This window comes from Misgurnus anguillicaudatus, chromosome 9 (assembly GCF_027580225.2).
Source record: "Misgurnus anguillicaudatus chromosome 9, ASM2758022v2, whole genome shotgun sequence".
Lineage (NCBI taxonomy): Eukaryota > Metazoa > Chordata > Actinopteri > Cypriniformes > Cobitidae > Misgurnus > Misgurnus anguillicaudatus.
The window spans coordinates 24,603,012-24,620,826 of NC_073345.2; the positions used below are offsets into that span (position 1 = coordinate 24,603,012).

At 38.4% G+C, this 17,815-nt stretch overlaps 1 protein-coding gene across 2 annotated transcripts in view; it reads left to right on the forward strand.

Moving 5' to 3' along the window:
* unc5da (unc-5 netrin receptor Da) overlaps positions 1-17,815 on the forward strand; it is a 305,716-nt gene that overhangs the window by 63,620 nt on the left and 224,281 nt on the right. The window contains exon 1 of one of the 2 annotated variants that reach the window (XM_073871344.1): positions 9,480-9,793. The exons of the other annotated variant lie outside the window; for it this stretch is intronic. The gene's annotated coding sequence lies outside the window, so the exon portion shown is untranslated. Of the gene's footprint in view, positions 1-9,479; positions 9,794-17,815 lie in introns of those variants that run through there. 2 annotated transcript variants of the gene reach the window in all.

Sequence of the window (17,815 nt, forward strand, 5' to 3'; positions counted from 1 at the left end):
CGATGGACCCCTTTCATCCCCGTGGGAGCCTCACTATTCTCTATCTGTTCTTCTCTCTTATCTCCTTTGTCTCAGTCCTGTCACCTTTGAGTCCTGAGTTCCCCTGCTTGCGGTTTGAGAAGATTGTGCTTTAATAATGAATGAAATCAAAGCTGTTTCTTAATGTTTTATGAATGATGTTCTCCTCTGGCACTGCTTAATGAGATGTGCCTTGGAACAGGTTTCTGCTCCAAACATTTACCCACCCCGTAACACAAAGGCTTCGTCCTAACTTTGTTTTTTCGGTTGATTTACTGCACTGCTAATTAGCTTTCACTCGGCAGTTTAGGGAAATCGGGTACATTGGAGCAAAATGTTAATGAGTAATCTATACAACTCTATCCCAGTAATAAAATCCCTTTAATATCTAAGTTATTTCTCCTAGATTGCAATGAGAATACATTGGATAATCAGCATATAAAGATGTCAGGAAAATGTGCATCTTTAAGGTTTAATTACCTTTATGCATTTGGAAAATGATTGACAGTGGCATAACAAGGTATACATTTCTTATTAATGTGTGTGTTCTTGGGTTCGAACCCATTACTTTTTGCGCTGCTAACACAATGCTATAGCCTACCACTATGCTATACCGAAATTTCAGAATGGATCTCAATCTGAAGTTTCAAACATTTCTCACAAATTTAGATTTTTTATTTTAACTTATATGTCAACAATTGATTAATTTGTGTCTATTTCATTTCACCTAAAGGGATTTAAGCAGAAACATCAATATTGTAAAATTGATACCTGCATTTCCCATAACTGAGAACTTAGTTCTCTGAGCAACCTTTCTGTTTTTTCTTATTAAGTCTCATCTTGTCTCGTCTCTCCCTTCTTCTTCTTTTTCTCTCTATTTATGAGTTAATTCAGAATGGCGTATTCATGAGCAGAGTGGCACAAAAGCGTGAATGGCTGGTGCCACGTCTGGTTTGTGAAGATAAACACAGCGTCGCCGGGTGCACACTAAACTCCCATATTTATGCAGTTTTTCCTGCTCCCTTTCCGTTTCACAAAATTGGGGTGTGAAAAACGTGGGTTTGCGCCAGGATGTGTTGCCTGTTCCATGGACTTTAGAAAACCTCCCATGTGGGCCGCTTCAGCTGAGAGACTGATATTATTTTGCTGGCTAGAGCTTTTGCAGAATATTGCTTTTCTTATAAATCGGCCAAAGTGGCTTTGCATGGACCGGATCTGGAGCCCAACACAGGGAATACTGCTTACGGCCATTTCATCGCAGCCCAAAAGCCAAATTTAACTTTAGAGATTCGGACTGCAAGCTTTTCTTCATTTCTATAGGCATACTAAGCTAATGTAACCCTTTTTTAAGATCATATACAATCTCTGCAATGTTTAGTACTCTATCCACACCTCTGACTTCATCTTTTATGCATGCCAAAAAATGCACTGACATGATATGATTACATTTACACATTTTTAAAGCCGCTCTATGCATTTCAGCGTTTTTGTCAAACAGCGACCCCTAGAGTCGCTGGAGAATACTTGCAACTGTCTTAATTTACCACTCTAGTACTCCAAAGATAAAGACCAGGTAATGTTTCACAATTTCATACAAATATTAGGCTACTGCATAGTCTACTAAAGTACAGATGATGGTAATAGGATAAGAAGTTTATTCCAAGTGTAGAGTGCATATAATAATAAAGTACCGCGTTTGCTGGCTTATAACGTTTTTACATGATTGCAGCTAAATCACAAGTAAACATTACAAAATGCCATGACAAAGTTAATTGTGTACGTTGCATTATTTCATAACATTGTTCGCTATAATGTCACTATACATGATTATTGCTATTTATCATAATAGTTTACACTATTTACAACCTCTAGGCTTATTTATGTCCTGATAATTATGTGAGATATTGACAACTGTTGTCATGATAATCGCATGACATACAAGCAAGCGCAACAACATACAACATAGACCGCAAACAAGTTTACAAACGAGAGATTAACTTACTAGTCCATCAACAAGATCGCCAGATCAGCATCCCATCCAGTGCTGTCTTTTAGCTCACGCCAATGAGTAAAAACCTGACCGAGTGGGACTCTTGTCCGGTTCCTAACGCGGTCAGATTCTCTTTTCCTACTCACTTCCGAACGCGCTTTCTTAACTTTTAAATCGTTTAGCCTCACGTCTCAAACTCGCGCGTGCAGTTGTTGTTATAGGCTTGATCGACTTCATGCAGCGCCGCAAGAACCGACAGCCGGATGACGTCAAAGTGCCGTCTCGGATCATTCTCGCGGTACTTTGACGTCATCTGGCGGTCGGTTCTTGCAGCGCCACACGAAGTCGAACAAGACGTTGCCGTAAAGCAAGTCGTGATTCTCGCGAGATTTGTCAGGGGCGGTTCTCTCAAGCTTGCATTGCTGGTTTTGGTAGTGGCGTCCTCCCCGAGCTTCAACAGGAGGATGATTCGCCTTACTATGACTTTGTATATAAATAACTTTGAAGCTGTTATATTAAGATAAAATAACTGCATAGTGTGTCTTTAAATTACAAATGACACAGACCAGCTCAACAGCACATTGTTGTGTTGTGTTTTAAATGCTGGTGCTTTGCAGACGAAAACTGTATTGGTTGCTTTAACTTGTTTCTCAGATGTTTCTTCTAAAATTGCTCAAGAGAATTAAAGGAACTCACCGACTTCAGCTTATTTACCGTATTCCATAGTTACCTTTATCATCTCTGTGCGCTCCGTAACTCTGTCTGACGCACCCACCACTAGCCTAGCTTAGCACAAAGACTAAAAGTAAATGGCTCCAGCTGTATTGGTGTGTGGCAAACTGACCGATTGCGTTTATTTTTATTACCTTCCCTAACTCACTTTTTTGTGGAGAAGTGAGAACGTTTATGAGGTCTCGCTATTGAGTGCATACTCGTAAAAACCTGGGTCACGTTTTAGGTGGCCTGCCCTTTAGGCCTCCACTTTGCAAAGCAGAGGCTATTCTAATGTAAACTCACTGGAGAATAGCTTTTTATATGCTGCTTGGCACAGTTTAGAGGAACATTTAATTTGTGAGAAGATGCTTTTTCATAGCTTAGTGTAGACTAAATGTAAATAAGTTACCCATGGATTGGTACTAATACAGTATTTGTTTGGAGAAATAAAAACAGACATTAATGAAACAAGAATGAATGTGGACGGCACAGTTGATTCATTTTGGCCTCGGAAGGATTTGATCAAATGTATTTGTATTGATTTTAGTATGACTATGCTTATATAAAGAAATCTTTTTTGATTGCAGACTTGTCTTTGCAAACATCATTACAATGTTGAGATTTCTTTTGTAACTCCAGAATAGAATAGACACCAGTGGTTGCTTTTGAGATGGACAGAATTATGCAAAATATCTAAGTTTGCTTTCTGTTTAAATAGATTATTCATAAAAAAAAATCTTATATTTGTGATTTGAAACTTACACAATTGTTTTGTGTTATTTGACCACTAGTATCTTTGATGGAGGCATTTATAATTCATCCTTAATTAATCATTCTTTATGTATGAATGAAGCTTCTCTAAACCTTTGGTCACAAGATGCCCACCAGCGTGTTTTGGGACCACATTACCTGTCAAGAGAAGACATTTTGTAACTGACCTTCAATCAGAGAGATCTTATTGGCTCTCTTGTGGTTGTGTCTGTGTGTGTGTGTGTGTGTGTGTCGAGGGAGGATATAACCTTTACCAGTTTCGCACCATGTCACTGGAGCTTAGCAAAGTTTCTGAATATTAAATAAGGAATAGGTCTATTGGTAATAAGTGTGATGTGACATTGATCCTGTTTATGTCTATTTTCCTGAGTCTCATTTTCCCTCACCTATTGTACTCCCTCTTTCTTTTGTCCTCGAATTGCCTTTACTGTTATTTCCTGCCCTTTTTGACTTTTGCCCTTTATGTCCTAAAGGCAAAATCCCAAGCCAATATCGGACACATAAATAAATTAGACATATAACCTGCAGTGCTCCTGTAGCATCTTCATCAGACACCTTTGAAATGTTTGTTTGTGTGTGTGTGTGTGTGTGTGTGTGTGTGTGTCCATCTATATAAGACCCATAATGCATTGCACTTGTTTGAGCAAGAAAAAATGGCATTTTTGTACCAAAACCTATAGTGAGACTCACTGCATGTAGTACCTTCGAAGAACCTTTATATTTTACAAAAGGTGAATAAAAAGGTACTCAAGAAATTGTTAATTTAAAGGTGCATTGTGTAACATTTAGAAGGATCTCAAATGCAATAGAATATACATAACTACACTTACCTAAAGGATTATTAGGAACACCATACTAATACTGTGTTTGCCCCCATTGCCATGTTCAAGAAACCAATTTGAAATGATTTGAGCTTTGTGACATGGTGCATTATCCTGCTGGAAGTAGCCATCAGAGGATGGGTACATGGTGGTCATAAAGGAATGGACATGGTCAGAAACAATGCTCAAGTAGGCTGTGGCATTTAAGTGATGCCCAATTGACACTAAGGGGCCTAAAGTGTGCCAAGAAAACATCCCCCACACCATTACATCAACAACCTGCACAGTGGTAACAATGCATGATGGATCCATGTTCTCATTCTGTTTACGCCAAATTCTGACTCTACAATCTGAATGTCTCAACAGAAATCGAGACTTATTAGACCAGGCAACATTTTTCCAGTCTTCAACTGTCCAATTTTAGTGAGCTTGTGCAAATTGTAGCCTCTTTTTCCTATTTGTAGTGAAGATGAGTGGTGCCCAGTGGGGTCTTCTGCTGTTGTAGCCCATCCACCTCAAGGTTGTGCGTGTTGTGGCTTCACAAATGCTTTGCTGCATACCTCGGTTGTAATGAGTGGTTATTTCAATCAAAGTTGCTCTTCTATCAGCTTGAGTCAGCCGGCCCATTCTCCTCTGACCTCTAGCATCAACAAGGCATTTTCGTCCCACAGGACTGCCGCATACTGGATCTTTTTCCCTTTTCACATCATTCTTTGTAAACCCTAGAAATGGTTGTGCGTGAAAATCACAGTAACTGAGCAGACTGTGAAATACTCAGGCTGGCCCGTCTGGCACTAACAACCATGCCACGCTCAAAATAGCTTAAATCACCTTTCTTTCCCATTCTGACATTAAGTTTGGAGATCAAGGGATTGTCTTGACCAGGACCACACCCCTAATTGCATTGAAGCAACTGCCATGTGATTGGTTGATTAGATAATTTAATTAATTGGGAATTGAACTGGTGTCCCTAATAATCATTTAGGTGAGTGTATATTATCAGTGGTGTATAAATACCTTACATAATGAACTGTATTGGTTTTATGGCCTTAGAATGAGACATTTATATCTACATACACCATGGGTCCCCTTACGTGAAAGTCACTGTCATGTTTTTACAATAGCTAAACGGACAAACTGTTCTACAAAGCGAGTTTCTTCCCTATGTTGATTCAGATGACAACATGTTTGTCATGTGGCGACTATTATATGCGTTTTGAAATTGAGGGGTGAGATGTTGGTTGCAATTCGCAATCTCACCACTAGATGCCGTTAAAATGTACATATACCACCTTTAAGAACCTTTCACTGAATTGTTCTTTGAGGAACCAAAAATGGTTCATCTATTGCAACGCTGTAAAGAACCCTTTCAGCACCTTCATTTTCAAGAAGGAACTGCCTACCAATTCCACTAAATCCTGTCATGAAAGCTCATAACCACAACAGTGAACTATTAAAGGTTAAAAATGCATAGCACGCACACAAATATTGGGTTAAATAGTCAATGTTTTAATCATTCTTTTCAGTATTGAATGAAATGTGTAAATTTTTAATTAACTTGCCTACATTCTTTATTTTTCAGGGAGCTGGTCATAGTGCCTTAATTTAGTTGGCTTTTATAGATAGCATGAAAACTGTCTCATGTTAAATTGTATTTAATGTGGTATGGCAACTTAAAATACCTCAATTATCATCAAAGTGTGCTTGAATTGTTTAAATTAATAGACATAACTTTACAGTACCCTGGGAGCCTTTCTGAAGATTATCATGCAGAATGCTCCCTGCGACTACATGACAGCTACCTTTAATTTTATTCATTCTTTGTCTCTCTGTTTGAATATCTTCTTTCCTGCAGAGCTCCATATCTGCTCAACACACCTGACTCAAAAACGATGTTTAGCCGGTTCAGGGCTCTTTGATTTGGAGCTAAACTCTGCATGAAGATAACTAAAAACATAACTGAGCTCTTCTGCTCTGGTGCTGTCATGTTAAAGTGATGGTATTTACGAGATGAGCACACACGAATGGCATCACAGTGCTGTAATTACCAGTAGAAATGTCTGGATTTTTTATTGAGGCTGACGTTCGAGTTGGGTGGATGCCAGTCATGGCGAAAGTAAATTGCGATTGGTCATAATGAAGTATTCACTGTGAGTTTTGTTAATGCGCATTTTCTGTACCATTGATGAATAGGCGCTAATAAAACTTGCCAGAAAATATTACTCATTAAACCGTTTACGAGCCTGAGTGACAAACTCGCTACATTTCCTCAGTACAATTCTCTGGGCAATAGGAAAATGATGAAATATGAAGCATCAATTACGCATCATCCTTTGCTGCTTGTTTAATTGTACTACAGAAAAAAATAAAAATGCTTTGAAGTTAAAAAGAATAGAAAAAATATGAAGTTAGCTTTTTTTGGTTAAATTAACTTAAAATTGAATTACTAGTTTCTATTTCTTTTCTAAACAAAATGACTTAAAGGCACAGCACATCATAATTATGGCTCCCAAACTTAGTAATTAGGAATTTTACCTGAAAGAACTGAAAGCACCATTAAGATGAATTACAGTTACTTTCTATTCTGTGTAGTACAGGTATGTTTGATAAGTGTATGTTGATATTACTGTAGCACAATTGGTAGAGCATTGCATTAGCAGTGCAAAAGTTGTGGGTTTGATTCCCAGGGAACACAGATACTGATGAATGTATACTTGAACTTGTAAGTTGCTTTGGATGAAAATGTCTGCTACAGTAGATACATACTGTAAATGTAAACATAGATACATTTAATGCACCCTCAATCCTAGTATACACTGTACATGTCCAAGCTTCCCAGATGTCATTTTCTCAGTAGGTTTGCATCTGTCCATGGTCTTTGGGTTGAAACCGCCCCCAACACTTTTCACGAAAGTTAAAGGATTAGTCCATATTTTTCTTTTAAAAAATCCAGATAATTTACGCACCGCCATGTCATAAAAATGTTGATGTCTTTCTTTGTTCAGTCGAGAAGAAATTATGTTTTTTTTGAGGAAATCATTCTAGGATTTTTCTCATTTTAATGGACCCCAACACTTAACAGTTTTAATGTAGTTTAAAATTGCAGTTTCAAAGGACTCCGGCTTCAAACGATCCCAAACGAGGCATAAGGGTCTTATCTAGCGATTGTCATTTTTGGCAAGAAAAAGCAAAAGTATGCACTTTTAAACAACAAGTTCTTGTCTTGCTCCGGTCGTGTGACGCGCCAGTGCGACCTCACATAATATGTCATCACGTCAAGAGGTGAGGGAGGACGTATGCAAAACTACGCCCCAGTGTTTACAAGTGTGGAGAAAGAGTTTATTGTTATAATGGTCCGCAAATGTGCGTTTCATATATGTAAGACGTGACCTGATTTCATTACGTAAGTACGTGAGGTCGCGCTGGCGCGTCACAGGACTGGAGATAGACGAGAAGTTGTGGTTTAAAAGTGCATATTTTTGATTTTTCTTGCCAAAAATGACAATCGTTTCACTAGATAAGACCCTTATGCCTCGTTTGGGATCGTTTAGAGTCCTTTGAAACTGCAATTTAAAACTGCATGAAAACTGTTAAGTGTTGGGGTCCATTAAAATGAGAAAAATCCTGGAATGTTTTCCTCAAAAACATATTTTCTTCTCGACTGAACAAAGAAAGACATCAACATTTTGGATGACATGCTGGTTGCATTTTGTTTTTAAGAAAATTGACTAATCCTTTAAGAGGTGGTCCTCTGATATTGCATAAAGAGTTCAATTGATGATGTTGTAATATAATCTAATGATGGTACACTGATTTGTATTTGTAGATACATATGTCCATTATTTTTAAGACTTACATTTTTATTAACATTCACCAGATAGTAGTGTAAGACTGCAAGATCCGGTGAGAAAAGACTCTTGCAAGAATCGTGTGTTGTTTTAACTACAGATATGGATAACTCAATATCCTCTTGTCTTATATCAAAATCCTCCACAATTTTCTGAAAAGTCCTCGTTTTAACTCGTGACTGGTGTTGTTATTTTGCTCCACCCTCTGCATTTGTCACTGCCATTACTTAAAGGAATAGTCTACTCATTTTCAATATTAAAATATGTTATTACCTTAACTAAGAACTGTTGATACATCCCTTGCACGAGATAAGAATCATCAAAATGCCTTAAATGTGCACATTAAAGTACTTCATCCTATATACTTTACCACTGCATAGTACATACTTTTCTCTCATTTTTAAACGAATCAAAGCAGTAACATTAAAAGCTTATTTGTGGTCGATGTGCATTATGTAACCCTTGCTGCTGTTGCTGTGTGATATGAAAGATTCATTTTTCTTCTGAGAACTGCTTTATGAAAGAGTCCCAAGATATTTGCCGTCAGACACATATTGATGTCATTTTTGTGTAAACATGAAAGAACGTATTTAAAAGTTGAAAATGCAGGAGAGATGTCAAGTGCGCTCACGTCTTGCTGTTTGGTAAATAAATGAAGTTTCACTTTCCATTGAAATCCAAGTCTGTTTTCTCACCATGTCATTTGTTGTTTGCATGTATATGAATGATAGATATTTCCAATACACAACCTAAACGGGTATGCTATTCTGTACTTTGTGCTTTGTATTACACTGCAAAGCATTGCATAAATCTATTATCTATTATCTTATTTTACATTATTTTCTTTTTTTAAGTAAAAGCGAATACTTTCGGACTGTCCGCACCCTGCATGCAAAGATCCACATGCCCACCTTATACTGAGTAAAGTGGTTGCATTGCTCTCATGCAGTGTGGGGTTGGCGCCAAAACACAGCCACATTTTCAGCTTTATCCTGGTAGTACATACTGTACCTTCTTCCCTAACTCACCTCTCAGCTGCCCGCTGGGCGTTAGAGGTCGATATCAAGGGCACGAATATATGTATGATTGTACACAACATCCAAACAGCCCTCCCACCAGCCAGCCGTGTGTCCATTTTTTATTCAGTGATTAAAAGTCCTGTGGTACTGTACAGTACCAGTGTGCTTGTTTATGTCCAGTCTAAAACATAAAGTTTGTATGTGTGGCAGACGGGTTTTTGTGCCACCAGGAGATGTAAACTTGGCGCATGGCCGCGCACAAGGCTGGCAGGAAGAGATGAAAGTGGTGGGTGGAACGAGAGGAGTGTGTTTGTGTGTGGCTGTTTTGTGCCTGTGGGCATGATAAAACATGGATGGTCTGAGGCATAGGGAGGGATTTAAGGGTCGTCGGGCAGGGCGATCTGGCCAAGGAAAGATAGACCGGGACCAGCTGAAAAGCATCGCTCTGGAGAGAGACTGATGGAAAGGTCTCCTGACGTTCCATTCATCCCTTGTTTTTTTCTCATCTTCTCATCAAACAGCCCCAAAGGGCATCGGCATTGAGCCTCAGCCTCGTGAAGGTCAGACGTATACCGAGGGTCCGGTGCATCTGCGCTGATGACCCTACTGGAGGTACACACACTCTCAGCCCGAAGCAGGGCAGCTCAAATCCGCCTGTCAAAACAAAGCTGTCCAACATTATCCTCTCTAAGGTCATTCCTGTTTGTGTGTGTGCGTGTGTGTGTTTCCTGAATTTCAGCTTGGGAGGGAATGCTGCCCATCTTGGTTAAGTCAGATACCATGATACTTAATATCATAAATGCATCATTAATAATTTATCAATCTAACTTCTTCCCTGTCGCTCCAACTTTCTGTTAGTTTCGTCTCACTTGGTACCGATGTGTACTGTACCTACAAAACTACTTCCAAGTCTTTTATATATCAAATGTTAAATGTTTTCTGCATTCTTATGAATTAATTTCTCTCTCTTTCTCTCTCTTTTACACCCACTCGATTAATTTAACAAGCTGTCGAATGCTGGGTCTTTGAGGTTCTTGTTATGGCTGTCATGTAGAATATTTTCTTGACTGTTGCCTGCCATGGCTAATTGACTTTTTCTGTAAGCCTAAGCGATGGTGAAAGAGCTCATTTTTCATCTGGTTCAATCCCCCTTATTCATTTTTGGGGAGGGTAAGGAGTCAAGAAGCAATCTAAGCTGAAATGAGAAGGGCAGTTGTCCTTCAGCGACACTGCAGCCTGTCGCCAAGGGCATTGAGATGTCAGATCACATCCTGCTAATTTTGAGGAATTAAAATTTTGTCATTTTTCTCACGTTGGCCCAAACTTGACTTTTTCCTTGCAACACAAAAGGAGAAATTTTGAGGAATGTGATTTTACCTCCAGGAGTTGAACTGTGGGAATGGATTGGTATGATTTGTAAATGAATAATAAAATCTAGATATTTACTCACCACCATGTCATTCAAAATGTTGTCTTTCTTTGTTCAGTCGAGAAGAAATTATGTTTTTTGAGGGAAACATTCCAGGATGTTCTCATTTTAATGGACTTTAATGGACCCCAATACTTAACAGTTTAAATGCAGTTTAAAATTGCAGTTTCAAAGGACTCTAAATTATCTCAAACAAGGCATAAGGGTCTTTTCTAGTGAAACGATTTTAATTTTTGGCAAGAAAAATAAAAAATATGCACTTTTAAACCACATCATCATGTCAAGAGGTCACGGATGACGTATCGAAACTACGCCCCAGTGTTTACAAGTGTGGAGAAAGGGGACCGTTCCAACGTTGTTGTATGTCGAATGATACTAATTAATGCATTTAATATATGTAACGTGACCTTTCCACGGCATTAAGCAATTACGTGAGGTCGTGCTGGCTTGTCACACAGCCGGAGGAAGACGAGAAGTTAAAGGTGCATATTTTTTGTTTTTCTTGCCAAAAGTGACAATCGTTCTGCTAGATAAGACCCTTATGCCTTGTTTGCGATTGCTTAGAGTCCATTGAAACTGCAATTTTAAACTGCATTAAAACTGTTAAGTGTTGGGGTCCATTAAAGTCCATTAAAATGAGAAAAATCCTGGAATGTTTTTCTCAAAAAACATAATATATTCTTGACTGAACAAAGAAAGACAACAACAGTTTGGATGACATGGTGGTGAGTAAATTATCTGGATTTTTTTTTTAAGAAAATTGACTAATCCTGTAAATAATAGAGCATTGGATTTGCAACACAAAGGTCATGGGTTTGATACAGCTTGAATGCACTCTTTAGATAAAAGCATCTGCCAAATGCATGAATTGAATATAGTGATTATGACAGAAGTTTCTATTTTAAGGAACGATTCCTTTAACCTTCGATGCAATCGCTTTGGAAATCTGTTTCCTGTCTCATACTGCAACATGATCTCCGCATTGATCCGTTCTATATCCCCACACGTCACTCATAAGGATCTTCCTACAGACTGAAAGCTCTCTTTTCTCGTTATCTTGAGTTTATTATGCATTATCAAGATTAAAATCCTCCACTCATTCTCTTTATCTCTTTACCCCCCAAACACCAGCTGACATTTCGGAGACAAACTCAGTTTAGACCTGTAATGACGGGATCAATCTGACTCATGGCACATGTACACTGACAACGAGATGATTGCTGCAGGGCGCTGTACTGTTGGTCGCTAGTTGGCGTTCCTGCTGCTGGAAGCTTATTATTGGTGTGGGAAGAAATAAATCCAAGTCCTAAGTGTATCATTAGCTTTATGTTTGCAAGGACACACACACATGTTTAAAGGAATATTCCATTTTATTAAAAGAAAAATCCAGATAATTTACTCACCACCATGTCATCCAAAATGTTGATGTCTTTCTTTGTTCAGTCGAGAATAAATTATGTTTTTTGAGGAAAACATTGCAGGATTTTTCTCATTTTAATGGACTTTAATAGACACCAACAATTAACACTTAACTCAACACTTAACAGTTTTTTTCAACGGAGTTTCGGATGACTGTGGACGGTCCCAAACGAGGCATACGGGTCTTGTCTGGCAGAACGATTGTAGTTTTTGACAATAAAAATAACAAATATCCACTTTTAAAGCACAACTTCTCGTGTAGATCCGGTCGTCATGCGCTAGCGTGATCCGACGCAATACATCATCACGTCAAGAGGTCACAGAGGACGAACGCGAAACACCGCCCCAGTGTTTACAAGTGTGGTGAAAGAGGACCATTCCTACGTTGTTGTATGTCAACTGATACTAATTAATGTCTTTGTGGCAGTTTATTGTTTAAAATGGTCCGCAAATGTGCGTTTTATATATGTAACACGTGTCCTCCCTACGTCACTACGCATTTACGTTAGGTCGCGCTGGACCTGACCTAAACAAAAATTTTTGCTTTAAAAGTGTATATTTGTTGTTTTTGTTGTCAGGAGTGGCCGTCGTTTTGCTGGATGGGACCCTTGTGCCCTGTTTGGGATTGTTTGTGGTCCTTTGGGACTCCGTTGAAAAGTGTTAAGTTACGTGTTAATTGTTGGTGTCTATTAAAGTCCATTAAAATGAGAAAAATCCTGCAAAGCCCTCCCCAAAAAACACAATTTCCTCTCGACTGAACAAAGAAAGACACCAACATTTTGGATGACATTGTGGTGAGTAAATTATCTGGATTTTTCTTTTAAGAAAATGGAATATTCCTTTAAGGCAAGCCATAAAAGCTGAAAGATAAAATTAAGATTAATACATAAATTTCCTTCACTATCAGATAAAATGGTCAAAAAATGGTCACTAGCTATCACTGGGGTGGTAACCTTTCCAAAAGTACACATCTGCACCTGAAGAGTTCGTATAAGTACCTCAAAAGTATAGTACATGTTGGTGTACCAAAGTGTGCATACACTATTGGTACCTCAAAGGTACATATTGGTGCCAGATGTATAAAAATCGGTACCTAAATGGGACATATTAGGACCTTTTTAAAGAGCCTGGGACCATTTTTTGGTGTATCTTATCTTTTCATTTTAGGTTGAAACCAGGTCTAATGACTAGTAGTCCTGCTAATCAAATAAATAAAATGTGACGTAATTACATTTACTCAGACCGAAATTATGAATCAAAATTGTGTTATAGCCTCGTGTGATAATCAAACCGCATAAGTCTGTGATTAATAAAATCAATATGCCGTCTGCATCCACAGCGTGCTTTCAGTTTTTTCATTTCTTTTGTCTTGCTCTTTCATTTCATCTCTCTCTCTTTCTCTGTTCTTCACGCTCTATCATTGGCTATGCTTTAAGCAGCGTTATTGACTGCTGAGTTCTTTGATTTAGTTCAGTTCTCTGGGCTCGAGCTGTGAAGATCTCGTCTTTTCCTTCTTGCCTCGTAGCAAGAGAACAGACAGAGCCTCTCAGCACGGCCCAATCAGCATCAAACTCAATTTTCCTGGGCAAGCTGAGACGGAGCTGACCCTGCCAAGACCAGAGAGAGAGCGAGAAGCTGGCCATTCTTCCTCAGCCAACCCTAAAGGCGGCTTTTCCGCAATGTTGAAAAGCGAAGGGGATAGACTAATGCCCCAAACGCACACACATCTTGACATGTACGACAGAGAGCCAGTCCTTTAGTTGCTGTGCTATTAGACCGCTGTTGTGGTTTGGAACATAAAATCTGACAATAAGAGAGAAAAATGACGGTCGGCAATGTGGGAAAATCAATAAGCGGGACCTCTATGAGCTTTGTTTTCGGAGCTCAGGGCAGATATCGTTCTCTCTCATATGATTGCTAATATATATGTATAAAGATGTCATTTTGGTGAGTTAGAAGGCAAGCAATCTCTTGATATTTTAGATCACTGTAGCGTGATAGAGAAAACATCCATATTCCACTCTTGTTTTCTCTCTCCAGCTTATTTGCCACCGTGGACCAAAATATCAGCATATTACTTTCTCAAGCATTCGCCTTCTCCATGTTTATGGCCTTGCACCAAGTCAAATTTAGAGTGATTATCCATCTACTTTGCACAATCGATACCAGCTCAGAAAATCCTGTTTTTTTAGCTCCCCTCATTGGTTTAACAAGCACTCAGTCACCTTTCATCTTTTACCATTGCTGTTGGCATCTTGTCAGCAAAGTGTGCTAGTGTCACCGACACCTGCCAATGTCTGAAGTAAACCTTTTGATTAAGGGTCATGTTTACCATCTGGAAATGATTTTGCTTTTAATAGGTGTATTTTTATTCCAGAATCTAAAAGATTAGCTTGTTATTCATTTGTATTGAATACTTCAGTTACAACTTTAACAAAATTACTTCAATTGGTTACACCAAAAATATAAAAATGAAGTTGAAAAAGCTTAATTTATTAGGTGTTAACAATTAAAGTATTTTTAAAGGGTTTTATTCACTTTAAGTGAAAATTGATGGTGAATAAAGGATTAGCCCATTTTCTTAAACAAAATCCAGATAATTTACTCGCCACCATGTCATCCAAAATGTTGATGTCTTTCTTTGTTCAGTCGAGAAGAAACTATGTTGTTTGAGGAAAACATGCAGGATTTTTCTCACTTTAATGGACTTTAGTGAACCCTAACATGTAACAGTTTTAATGCAGGTTAAATTGCAGTTTCGAAGGACTCTTAAACGAGGCATAACGGTCTTATCTAGCGAAATGATTGTCATTTGACAAGAAAAATAAAAAATATTCACTTTTAAACCACAACTTCTCATCTATCGTCGGTCCTGTGACGCTCCAACGCGACCTCACATAATTGCGTAATGCCGTGGAAAGGTCACGTGTTACATATATGAAACGCACATATGCGGATCATTTTAAACAATAAACTGACACAAAGACATTAATTTGTATCATTCTACATACAACAAAGTCAGAATGGTCCTCTTTCTCCACACTTGTAAACACTGGGGCGTAGTTTCGCATACGTCATCCGTGACTTCTTGACGTCATGGCGTATTGCGTGGGGTCGCGCTGGTGTGTCACATAATTGGAGATAGACAAGAAGTTGTGGTTTAAAAGTGCATATTTTTTATTTTTCTTGTCAAAAATGACAATTGTTTCGCTAGATAAGACCCTTATGCCTCGTTTGGGATTGTTTAGAGTCCTTTGAAACTGTATTAAAATTTAAACTGCATTAAAACTGTTACGTGTTGGGGTCCATTAAAGTGAGAAAAATCCTGGAATGTTTTCCTCAAAAACATAATTTCTTCTTGACTGAACAAAGAAAGACATCAACATTTTGGAGGGCATGGTGGTGAGTAAATTACCTGGATTTTTTTTTCATTCTGTATCCCCAGAATGTGTCTTTAAAGTTTCAGCTCAAAATACACCACATATCTTTTATTATACGAAGTTGAATATGGCCATTTGTGACTGCAATGAAAAACGCACTGTTTTGTGTGTGTGTGTTTCTTTAAATGCAAAGAACGCTTCTGTTCCCCTTCCAATTTGCAAAGTATGGAAGTAGATCATTTACGCATGTGCTTTGGATTACATAAAAAAATTTATCTCTGGCAGAAGGTTGAACTACGCGCTTATAAGGTGGAATCTGTGAGCAGTTATGGTTGGGCCGTAATCATTGTGACATCACATTGATAGGGGATCCCCAACAGCCTGTTTTGTGTGGAGGAGATTACACAAAGAAGAATACAGATGGATTTGTATAATAACAGGATACTTTTGCACACACACAGGGGACTCATTTTCTGATAGAAACACATTAGGGGCGATTCACATTTCGCGTCTTTTGCGCACTCAAGTTCGTTATTTCAAATGTAGGCGCGCGGTATGCGTGCTTATAATGGAAGCAACGCCGTTGCTACGTGCACACGGTGCGACACACTCATTGTTTTAGGCGCGTCCACGCCGAATCGAGTTAAAAACATCTGAACTTTTCAGAATGACGCAAGCGCACTGCAGATCATGTGACAAGAACCAACCGACGGTCACTTTTTTCGCACGGTTTTAGACACGAAATGTGAACTGCCCCTTAAAAGTAAATTTTCTAGGTTTTTCTTTAACCCTTAAACCTTGACCCCACTATGAATAATATAGATAAATTAGCCTACGAAGCATCTATGTCTACAGGGACATACTGAGTCTTTTCCAAGTTTCAGCCATTCAGATATAATGTAAAAGTTCAGCTACCGTATTATTCTGTTGCCATGGTTAAATCTCAGCCTAAATATAAAGGAAATAGCATGTTGTGCCAGACATCTCTCCTTGAAACAAATTTAAAAGCCAAGTATTTGGTTCTCAGTAGTGTCCTCGTACAACAAGTAACATAGATAAACCTTTTTGATGGAGATCGCAAGTGTTTGCTGGCAAAACTTCCTAAGCTGTTTATAAAAAGTGAAGGTCAAGGAAAATCAGGTCAAAGGGATTCTGATTGGAGAAGAGCAGGAAAAATGGTCTTCCCGCCACTCCCCAGCTCATTTATCTATTGTATCCGCCCACCAGACTCCATCCATCGCTTTCATCTGTTTAGATAATCCATCTTTCCGTAGATTGCTGGAGCGCTGGGATCAATTGGGAGAGAAACAGTACATCCATTTTGACTCCAGCTGACCTATGGTGACTACTAAATGGGGATAATAAAGGGGTGGTTTCCCGAACAGGGTTTAGATTAATCCAGGACTAGGCATTAGTTATTTTAGGACATTTAAGTAGTTTTGACAAACAAACCTTACAAAAGCAATATTGGTTTGTATTTGAGAAAAGTTACTTTTAAATGTTATGCATATAATATTAACAATATTAAGTTACTCCCCAAAAAAGTAACTAATTGCGTTACTTAGTTACTTTTCATGGAAAGTAATTCTTACGTTACTTTTTAGTTACTTTTGTGTTACTTTTTCTTGGCTGAGGCTTGATCTCCTTCAGGCCTTGCAGGTATCTTTATGACTAAAAAGTTCTGCATTCAGAAATTGCATATTTCATCACAAAAATGTCAAGCTCTGGCCTGCCATCTCAGTTTCTGACTCAAACTGTTCCCACACAGGCATGTACACATAGAGTGCATGATCTGACTATGTTTAGTTTAATTCAATACATATTTTTTAAATAGAATTAATAAAACTAAAAAAGTAACTTGCATTACTTTTTTGAAAAAGTAATTCCAATATTAATGTGTACATTTAAAAAGTAATGCGTTACTTTACGTGTTACTTCAGAAAAATAATATTATTACGTAATGCACGTTACTTGTAATGCGTTACCCCCAACACTGCTGTTGTTGGTCGACCAGATCAAAACCAGGGGCCTCATTTATTAAGCGTGCGTACGCACAGATTTGATTGTAAAGTGTGCGTACGCAAAAATCCATGGCAAAATCCATATTTATAAAACTGCCGTTGACGTGGAAAAGAGCTTAGCGCCACGTCATGGTCTGAGCAGACGTACGCACTTTTGCTTGTCCGATTGCTGCAGGTTTTTGGAAAATAAGCCATTCTTGCTGCCCGTAAAGGGTTTAAACATTGACAAGTGCTCTTTTTATGTCTATGACATTAATTAGACATTATTTAAAGGCGGAGATCTGAAACTGCTCAGCTGCGCACAAGTTCAAGATCATTTGCGATTTCTGTGCATACGTTCGTTTAATGAATCACACGTACGCACTTTTGAGAAATAATCGTAAGA